Source organism: Rhincodon typus, chromosome 9 (assembly GCF_021869965.1).
Source record: "Rhincodon typus isolate 14 chromosome 9, sRhiTyp1.1, whole genome shotgun sequence".
In the NCBI taxonomy this organism is placed as follows: Eukaryota; Metazoa; Chordata; class Chondrichthyes; order Orectolobiformes; family Rhincodontidae; genus Rhincodon; species Rhincodon typus.
This window is the reverse complement of record NC_063340.1, coordinates 17,222,999-17,234,141: the sequence shown is the minus strand read 5'-3', so window position 1 is coordinate 17,234,141 and position 11,143 is coordinate 17,222,999. Positions and strand designations below refer to the sequence as shown.

Genomic DNA, 11,143 nt, shown 5'->3' with positions numbered 1-11,143 from the left:
ATAATGGGCTCTTTCCATCCAATCCTTCTCACATACCTGAAGTCTGGAGAGAGATGCAGTGGTTTTTGTCAAGGCTCATCCTGAGCAAGTCTGTGACACAGGTCTCTGTGTTCTATGGGATGTTCCCAACGACACAAACCAAGACACAGATCAACTGCACTTAGAAGACTATTATACACATAGTGTCTTTTTATTTTTGTGCCTTTAAAAACTGTGGACTGCAATAAGAAAGAACATTTTAAAAACCGGGATTCACTGGGTTGGCTACATAATTTGAAATCTAATCATCATCATCATAGAATCCCTACAGTATGGAAACAGGCGCTTTGGCCCAAAAAGTCCACACCAACCCTTGGAGCATCCCACCCAGACCGATCCCCCTAAAACCCACCTAAGATACTCATCCCTGAACACTATGAGCAATTTAGCATGACCAATCCATCTAGCCTGCACATCTTTGGACTGTGAAGTCTGTTTTTGTAACTAGATTCCTGCAATGTGCAGATGATCAGGGGCTGAGGAGGCGTACTGTAGATCTTGATCTTCAGTTCAGTTTACAACATAGGTTGACACTTGGTCTCCAATGCCTCGCTGGCCCTCCGTTTCCAATTGGATGGCAGATACCTTAACTTTCAAATTTTTTGATCACCAAAAGCTGTTACTTATTACCTCTTTTTAAGCCACAACCCACAAGCATGATCAATTACATCATTACAATGTTATTGGCCTAAATTAGATGAGGCCTATTGCTAATTAGTTTAAGGGGCACATGATCAATCTCTAATTGGCTCTTAAGGATGATAAACATTGACTGATGTTACTTCCCACTGTATCCTGACTGGGCAGTTAAGTTGTCAATTATTCATGGATTGATCCTGCTCGTTAAGTTTTGTTATGGTGACTGACTTTTTACTAAGAGGATGGGTTGAAATATTCTTCACTTCTTTGTTTGGGAAAAGGTAGCCATATACAGCCAGTATCTAAAGACTAATATCCTTGAGCTCATGACTAAATGTTTGCTTAATTGGTGAAGTTGCCATTAAATCAGGCACTTACTTATCACTGACCTTTTGATTTTGATTTTGATTTTTGATTTGATTTATTATTGTCACATGTACCGAAAGGCAGTGAAAAGTATTGTATTGCATGCTAACCAGACAAATCATACCTTACAAAAGTACATCAGGCTAATAGAACAGGATACGGAATATAGTGTTCCAGCTACAGAGAAGGTGCAGAGAAAGATCTACTCAAATATATGAGAAGTCCATTCATTAGCCTGACACCAGCTGTTCTGAAATCTGTTGGTACATGTTTTCAAACTTATGTATCTTCTGCCTGAGGGAAGGGGGTGGAAGAAAGTATAACCGGGGTGGGAAGGATGTTTGATTATCTTGGCTTTTTTCTCGAGGCAGCGGGAAGTCTAGACGGAGTCAATGGAAGGAAGGCTCATTTTTGTGATGGACTGGGCTACATTCACAACACTATAATTTCTTCTGTCTTGGGCAGAGAATTGCCAAACCAAGCCATGATGCATTCTGATAAGATGCTTTCTACAGTGCATCTATTAAAATTGGTAAGAGTTATTGTGGATATGCTGAAATACTTTAGCCACGTGAGGAAGTAGAGGTATTGGTCTGCTTTCTTGACTCTAGTGTCGGCATGGGTGGACCAGGATAGATTGTTGGTGATATTTACTCCTAGGAATTTGAAGCTCTTGACCACCTCCACCTCAGCACCATTGATACACAGGGGTGTGGCCTCTACTCTGCTTCCTGAAGTTGACGACTCGCTCCTTCATTTTGCTGATGTTGAGGGAGAGATTGTCATCATTTCACCATGCCACTAAGCTGTCTATCTCTTTCCTGTACTCTGTCTCATCATTGTTTGAGATCCGACCCACTATGGTAGTGTCATCAACAAATTTGAGCAATCTATTAGTTGTGTTTGTATTTTTGTTTCTGCTGTTTTTGTATGCTTGGAAACAGTTTGTGTGACCCTTTGTACTTGAAACAGAAAATATATGGTATAAAATGTTACTTATGGCCTCTACTATATAAAAGCTAATACAAAAGATTAGAAAGTACTAATACAAATACAAAGTTTGTGCAGGATATAAAAAAACTGAAATACTGAAATATTGTCCACCACATAGTCCTGAGTAATGAAAGTCTAAAGGATCATACAATTACAAGCTTTACAAAATTAACTCTACGTTAAGTTACACATAATCAACAGATTAGAAACAAAGTTTAGGTTTAGTAATGTATAATTATTTCATTTTTAAAATATATTTTAAAAAGACAAAGAACACAGCTGTGATCATAATTTTTTCCCTTTGTTTTGCAATTTTTTTTTACACATGGTAGCTGATAAAGTAGGGGAAACAAGTGCTTTCTTATTTGGCCTTGGGGATTGACAGAGGCCTAACAGGCCTGCAGCTCTAACTCTAAAACATTAGCGTATTCTCTTCACGTTGTTCACAATTTTATGGTGCATTTCTTTGTCAAAGTGAAGCTAAGCAGGAGTCACGTGATATTACAGTACCAAGATCTGCATTGGGTACTGTTATTTTATATTTGTGATATAACTAAATTAAGTCAATTGTGAAATGTTAGTTCCTTACTAATCCTACATACCTGATTGTCACTGATTATTTCTTCCAATGGATCAAAACCAAAAAGTTGCATCCAATGATCAGGGAAGCTGTATCCATGATCTTTGCAAAATTTTTGCAACACATGGGACATCCCTCGTGGTTGTTTCGGACAATGGGCCACAATTCACCAATGAGTGATTCAGCCAGTTTGCGGTATGTTTTAGATTTGAGTATGGAGCCCACAATCTAAGAAGGAGGTTGAATATGAGGTCAGAGTGAGCAAGAGATCCACTTCACTCCAGTGTCGTCTGACATCTTCAGAGTTACAGCTGGGAAGAAAGCTGAAGACTAGCTCCATATCCTGTCTAGGAAATTGAATCTGCACGTATGCCTTCATGATTATCAAGACGCACAAGAAAAAGAGAAATCCTCTCGCACACACCAGGCCATGCATTGCAATAAATGTTATCATGTGAGTGATCTGCCACCATTAGGAAGGAGATAATAGATGTGAGCCAGGGATTTAAACAGAAAAAGTATAATCGTCCACGGAGATTCATGCTATCAAATCACCCATCATCTGCACTGCTGAAGCCATGGTATGAAGTTACCAAGTGCGAGGCCAGCATTCAGTTGAAGTTGGCAGTATGGTGATCTGAGACCTCCAAGGACATTAAGAAGCATATTGCCAATTGTGAGACATGTGCCATCCACAGACCAGAAGAAACAGAACTTTAATTTCCATCAAATTCCAAGTCACCTATCTTCTACTCAACAAACAAGTACTTTTTCAAATCCAAAATGAAGATATTTGGATATAGCAGTGAAACATTCAGATTGTCTGAATTTGTGAACTCAACGACTTGTGGCAATGGTGGTTGTGATACATGTAAATATATCAACAAAAGTATAACGTAGTACTATGAGACAAAAAGGGGGAGCGATGTTGCATATGGATCCAAAAGAGTTAATACTTAATCGTACCTACTGATGATGTCATGAGAAGTTGGTCATTGTAGAGAAGAAGCTGGTGGAGACAGACTGAGATTTGTGTGCTTCTAACAGTTTTGTAGTAACGTAGGTCATTATTATATAATTTTTGAATAGTTGCAGTAATACAATAAACTTCATATTTTATACTCAACAAGACTTTTCTGCTTAAATCAAAAAGATGGATATCCTAATATACACCAGATTATTTCAGTCTTAAAGGAACCTACATACAACAGATCACACTTATTTATTCCTGCAGCATGCTCCAGAGTTCTTCCAACCTAAGTGGAAGCCAAGTCTGTTAAATAGGACCAATGCTACTTCAAGAAGTGTACACTTGTGTTAGTGGACAAAGATTGGTTTGGTCTGAGTTTAGAAGAGGATGAAGGAAGATTTTTTTAAATTCATTCACAGGATGAGGGTGTCACTGACTAGGCCAGCATTTATTGCTCATCACAGAAGGCAGTTAAGAGTCATCCACATTGCTGTGGGTCTGGAGTCACATGTAGTCCAGACTGGGTAGGATGGCAGTTTCCTTCCCTAAAGAACATCAGTGAACCAGGTGGCTTTTTTCAACAACCGACAATGGATTCATGCTCATCATCAGACTCTTAATTCCAGATACTTATTGAATTCAAATTCTACCATCTGCTGCGGCAGGATTCAAATCCAGGCCTCCAGAACATTACCAGGGTCTCTAGATTAACAATCCAGCGATAATACCACTAGGCTATTGTCTAAAATATGAGGATTATTGTTCCAGATGGAATCAATTGTTTTTCATTTAAGTTAAATTTGCACAGTTATTGTCAGGCTGATATTCTTATCTGAAGAAATAAAGTTATAAGTTTCCTATTAACTATCACATTCATTGCTATGCTTCTTTGCAGGAAACTGAATCCATAAAATCAGGTGGTCTGCTTTCAGTAGTGTCTCATGGTGCTAAAGGTCTGCATGGTAATACAGCAGAACACAAAGTAAGTTTATAATCATAGATACTGTAGAATCTTTCAAGTGGGGAATTTGGAACTGCAATATTTGCATCTTTTGTATGCATTCATTTAAGCTGCATTCCAGAGGGAATTGAACTTGGGTAACCATGATAGGAACTCATTTTAACATTTGATTTTATTTCATGGATTACATGTATAATGAGTTCTACATGATTTTTGTGTGTTCTATATATTAGCATGGAAGGTGTGACAGAAATTATGAATGAGAGATAAGTGAGATTGACAATACTACTATTCTTGGCCCCATGCCCAATTTGCATGCTCAGCACAATGAATCCCCTATTTCATTTCATCGATGACAGCGGTAAATGTGACATAGGTAATTTAACCGTATTATACCTAATTCTGTGTGGAGTCTTACCAGTCTTTCCAAGAAGATGGCAGAGTGTGAAAATGTTAAGTCAGTGGGCCAATGAATTCCTTCCTCTGGCCTATCTTGCTGGAGGTGAGGGCAACCAATGTGCATATGTAAGTGCAGAGTTGTGGGCAAAATAGGAATCTACTAGGAACAGATAGACGCCTCACTGATTTTAATAGGTGCCTGGATTTACCTTGCTAGACATCTGGCTGGACTGGCTTGCAAGACCTCGTACACTTAGTGCCTTCCAAGCACTAACCTAATAGAACACCAAGGATTAGTGGGTCACAGCAAGACAATCGGTGAAAGGATATTCCTTTCATATTGACTGTCTGGCTTCTATGGCTACAACTTAGTTATACAAATATATGATGTCTTCAGAAGGTGCCTCGAGATGTTTGGTGTTTTCTTCAGATGACTACTCCTAGGACCTTGTGGTATTTGCCACTTCTACCAGTAAATGGTACTGAGTAAGAGTTGTTTGACATAGTTTGCTGCCACTAATCTTCTTTGTCTTTGCTTTTGGCCTATCTAGTGATTAATGATCGTGGATACATCACTGTACACTATCTACAGAGGAGGCACTGCAGTTAGGTAACAATAATAGCATATGAACAACAGTACACTACATTTGATCAGGCATAATTACCAGGACCTGAGGGATCTGGTGCATCTAGTCCCTCCAATATTTAGAGTAGAACTGCTTGGTCTCCACTCACAGACTGTGTGTGATCTCAGTAGAACAGATGGAAACAATATAACATGAGCATTAACCCTTCAGAGCCATAACTCTATAGACAGATGGAGGTGTCCTTGTTGTTCCTACTTGTACAATGGCAGCATCCATCTCGACCGGTGAGGCTGCTTTCCTTCCAAAGCTGCAGGCTCTTAGGTTGGATCTGCAGCCTCAGAAATTCACCTGCTGTTGTCTTTAATTGAATGGTAAATATGGAATTGAGTAATTGGAAGAATGCTTCTCAGAAGGTCGTACCCATGGGCTCACTAGCAGCAACTGCAGAGTTGGATCAAGAACTGATCTAGACCATCAGTTATTTTTGAACTGGGTATGATTCTGTCCAGTGTGAGCACTAATTCAACAGAACAAGTTAACAGATACGCATAGTATAATCAAGCAGAGTTAATGTGGAAGAGAGAATTTGAATAACAGTTGCAATAAAAGTCTACAAAGCTCACCCTGTAGAAATTAATGTGGCCAGGTGGCTCAGTGGTTAACACTGCTGCCTCACAGTGCCTGGGACCCGACTTCATAGAATAGAATAGAGTAGAATAGAATAGAAAAGCCTTTATTGTCATGTATACTCAGTAAGTATAGAGAAAAGTTTATATGTCGCCAATTACAGCACTGACTCAGATACAAAAGTACCTAAGCACAGCGCCTTTTGTTACAAGATTTGTTATAGAAATAAAATGTCCAATATTACAGAAGACAGTTCATTACAGCAGGCCATGGTGGCACTTAGCTTCCAGTTTGCACCAGGTCCTGGCTCCGCACCATGCCGGTGATATGCCACATCAGGAGGCCGCTGTGGTCGGGTGCCACCACACCACGCCATGTCAGGAGTCTGCTGTGGGAGGCCAGGAGAACACAACACCACTCCGGGAGACCGCTACAGGAGGCCACTGCGCTAGGCCGGGACTCATCGCCAGAGACATGGAATCGTCGCTGGCCGGATGCTGGGAGTCATCGTCAAAGGCTGGGAGTCAAAGGGAAGAAAAGAAGAGGGCGAAGAAGAAAAAAGAAACACTAGGAGGAAGAAAAAGAGAAAAGAAAAAAGAAAAGAAGCGTGGTTAGAGCAGACAAGCTCTGGCTGGAGCATCCTATTCTGCCGCCATCTTGAAAAGGGTTCGATTCCAGTCTCGTGCGACTGTCTGTTTGCACATTCTCCTCGTATCTGCGTGGGATTCCTCCAGGTGCTCCGGTTTTCTCCCACAGTCCAAAGATGTGCATTTTAGGTGGATTGGCCATGCTAAATTGCCACATAGTATCCAGGGATGTTTGGGTTAGGTGGAATAGCCATGGGAAATGCAGGGTGACAGATATAGGATCAGGGGAGGGGTCTGGGTGGGAAGCTGTTCAGAGGGTTGGTGTGAACTCAATGGGTCGAATGCCTACTCCCACACTGTAGGGGTTCTATGATTCTATGAAATTGATGGATCAGAGCTAATTATTAGCCCAAGAAAGGCAGAACTAAAAAAAAACTCTTGAGCAAGCTTGCTCATATTAGATATACTTTTCACTTTAAAAGGTGCACATTGAGTCATAGAGTCATACAGCATGGAAACAGACCCTTTGGTCCAACTTGTCCACATCGACAAGGTTTCCTAAAATAAACTAGTCCCGTTTTCCTGCATTTATCCCATATCCCTCTAAACCTTTTCTATTCATATATCTGTCCAAATGTCTTTTAAATATTGTAATTGTACCTAACTTTACCACTTCATCTGGCAGTTCATTCCATGTACACACCAACCTCTGTGTGAAAGGTTGCCCCTCAGGTCCCTTTTAAATCTTTCCCCCTCTCACCTTAAACCTATGTCCTCTGGTTTTGAACTCCTCTACCCTAAGGAAAAGACCTTTGCTCTTCACCTTATCTATGTATCTCATGATTTTATAAACATCTTATAAAATCACCCCTCAACCTCCTACACACCAGGAAAAAAAGTCCCAGCCTATTCAGCCACTCCCCATAACTCAAACAATCCAGTCCAGGTAACATTCTTGTGAATATTTTCTGCACCCTTTCCAATTTAGTAACCTTCTTCTTATAGCAGGGTGCCCAGAACTGTACACAGTACTCCAAAAGCAGCCTCACCAATGTCCTGTACAGCTGCAGCATGTCACCCCAAATCCTATACTCAGTGCTCTGACCAATGAAGGCAAGTGTGCCAAACACTTTCTTCACCACCCTGTCTACCTGTGATGCCACTTTCGAGGAACTGTGTACCTGAACCCCTAGATCTCTCTGTTTGACAACACTCCCCAGGTACCTACCATTAACTGCATAAGTTCTTCTCTGGTTTCTCTTACCAAAATGCAACACCTCGCATTTATCTAAATTAAACTGCATTCTGAAAGAGCAATTCATAAGTATTAATTTGAGATAGAAATATAATTCAACTTAAACTTTTTTGATTTATTTAATTACATTGAAAAAGTAGATCTGTGATCTGCACCAATTTCATTAACAGCAGAAAGTATATATGTATTTTTCTCTCCTTTTAAATACGTACATAAATATGTTTCATTGTCTGTTACTGTCAACCATTAAAATATCTGACCTGTTGGAAATTGTCGCCATGTTGAGTCCAATTTACGGCATCAATGTCTGTTATCTTCAGAATTCTTTTCATTGAGGGGAGCAGCAGGGTTTAAGGATTTCAGCTTTCAGTAGCTATTTGCAAAAAGAAATCTCTACATTTTTCCCAGAAGTCCCTGTCTTGCAGATGGCATTCTTCATTTGATTCACTCCACACAATATCAGGAAATACCTGAAGGTACTGGATATTGCAAAAGCTTTGGGCCAATATTCTAGCAATGAGTAATGAAGACTTCTGCTCCAGAATTTGCCATAATCCTAAGCAGGCTGTTCAAGTACAGCTACAACATTGGCATCTACCTAGCAATATGGAAAATTGCCCTGGTATGTCCTGTACACAAAAGGCTGTACAAATCCAACTAGACTAATAACTGCGCCAGCAGTGTATTCTCAACCATCAGTAAAGTGTTGAAAGGTGTCATCAACATGCAATCAAGCAGCATTTGCCTCGCAATAATCTGCTCACTGATTTTCAGTTTGGATTCTGTAATGGCCACACAGTTCTTGACCTCATTACAGCCTTGATTAAAAAAAAACTGGACTCCAGAGGGGAGGTGACATCAGGTTGCATTTGACTGAGTGCAGCATCAAGGATACCTAGTAAACTTATATTCTTTCATTAAAAGAATCTTGGCAGCTTCGTGTACTTATATCCAATGACTAACCAGCATGCTGACCAACTGGAATCTAATTTGTACAGTATTACCTGATTTAGTATATCATAGGATTTTGTGGGAGATTAGGGAGGAAATTGCAGGGCCTCTTGCAGAAATATTGGTATCATCTACAAATACGGGTGAGGTGCCGAATGACTGGAGAGTGGCTAATATTGTGCTTTTGCTTAAGAAAGATTGTAAGGAGAAACTGGGGAACTCTCGACCTGGTGAGTCTGACTTTGGTTGTGGGTAATTTGTTGGCGGTGATTTTAAAAGGTAGGATTTATGGACATTTAAAGAGGCAAAAATTGATTAGGGATAGTCAGCATGGTTTTGTGCGAGGGAAATCGTGTCTCACAAACTTGATTGAGGTTTTTGAGGAAGTAACCAAGAAGGTTGATGAGGGCAGAGCAGTGGGCATTGTTACTTGGTCTTTAGTAAAAGCTTTGACAAGGTTCCACATAATAGACTAATTAGCAAAGTTAGATCACATGGGATTCAGTCGCATGGCATTCAGGGCGACCTTGCCAATTGATACAAAATTGGCTTAACAACAGGAGACAGAGAGTGATGGTGGAGAGTTGTTTTTCGGACTGGAGACCTGTGACCAGCAGTTTTCCACAGGGACCGGTGCTGGGTCCACTTTTGTTTGTAATTTATATAAATGATTTAGATGAGAATGTAGGAAGTGTGGATAGTAAGTTTTCGGATGACTCCAAGATTGGTGGTACAGTGGACAGTGAAGAACGTTATCTAAAATTACAAAGAGATCTTGATCAGTTGGATCACTGGGTTGAAGAGTGGCAGATGGAGTTTAATTTGGATAAATGTAAGGTATTACACTTTGGTACAACAAACAAGGGTAGGGTTTATACAATTAATGGCAGGGCCTTGGGTAGCATTGTAGAACAGAGGGACCTAGGGGTTCAGGTACATAATTCTTTGAAGTTTGCATCACATATAGATAAAGTGGTTAAGAAGGCATTTGGCATGCTTGCCTTCTTTGCTCGACCTTTGAATATAGGAGTTGGGACATTATGTTGAGGTTGTACAGGACATTGGTGAGACCTTTTCTGGAGTATTGTGTCCAGTTCTGCTCACCCTGTTATAGGAAAGATATTATTAAGCTGGAGAGGATTCAGAAGAGACTTACTAGGATGTTGCAGGGGATAGAGGGTTTGAATTATAAGAAGAGGCTGGATAGGCTGGGACTTTTTTCATTAGCGCGTAGGAGGTTGAGAAGTGACCTTATAGAGGTTTATAAAAAAATGACAGGTGAGTGGCAGGTGTCTTTTCCCTAGGATGGGGGATTTCAAGACTAGGGGACATATTTTTAAGGTGAGAGGAGAAAGATTTAAAAAAGAGAGGCAATTTTTTTATGTAGAGAGTAGTTTGTGTGTGGAATGAACTTCCAGAGGAAGTGGTGGATGCAGCTACAGCCGCAACGTTTAAAAGACTTTTAGATAAGTACACGAATAGGAAATGTTTGGAGGAATATTGACCAAGTACAGACAGGTGGGATTAGTTTACTTTTGGGATTATTGTCAACATGGACTGGTTGGACCGAAGGGTCTGTTTCCATGCTGTATGACTCTATGACAATGATTCTATGACTGTACATCAGCTGGGATCATAACAAAGAATATTTAATAAAATTTAACGCACTATATGCAAGGTAAGCAAAAATTCTATTTGGAGATTACTAATTCAATGTTTGCCTTTAAATTGTTGGACTGTGCTGTGGTTAGACTCCTAGTAGTAACCGGATTTAGATTTTCAGAAAGAAACACACTTTTGGAAAATATGTCAGAATCATAAAAACAATTCTTGGATAACCATTCATTCCCAGTGGCATCCATAGCTCAAATGGGACAGCCAGCAGTAACAAAAAGAATGGAGGATTAAACAGAAGCAAAAATGCAATATCACTCAGATACAAGCCAAAAGCATCAACGTGAAAGGAGAATCATAACTCAATGGAATGCAGAGAGAGAGACTTCTAGCAGTTTTAACAGACAAAAAGTATTGGGGATGTATAAGAGAAGAATGAACCCCAGGAATGTTCAGAATAAGGTCAACAAATGTGATTTGAAATACTGAGACAACAAGGTGCAAGGCTGGATGAACACAGCAGGCCAAGCAGCATCATAGGAGCAGAGAGGCTGACGTTTCGGGCCTAGACCAGA

At 40.1% G+C, this 11,143-nt stretch overlaps 1 protein-coding gene across 1 annotated transcript in view; it reads left to right on the top strand.

Moving 5' to 3' along the window:
- The window catches only part of adgb (androglobin), a 179,491-nt gene that overhangs the window by 48,859 nt on the left and 119,489 nt on the right, over positions 1–11,143 (top strand). The window lies entirely within an intron of this gene.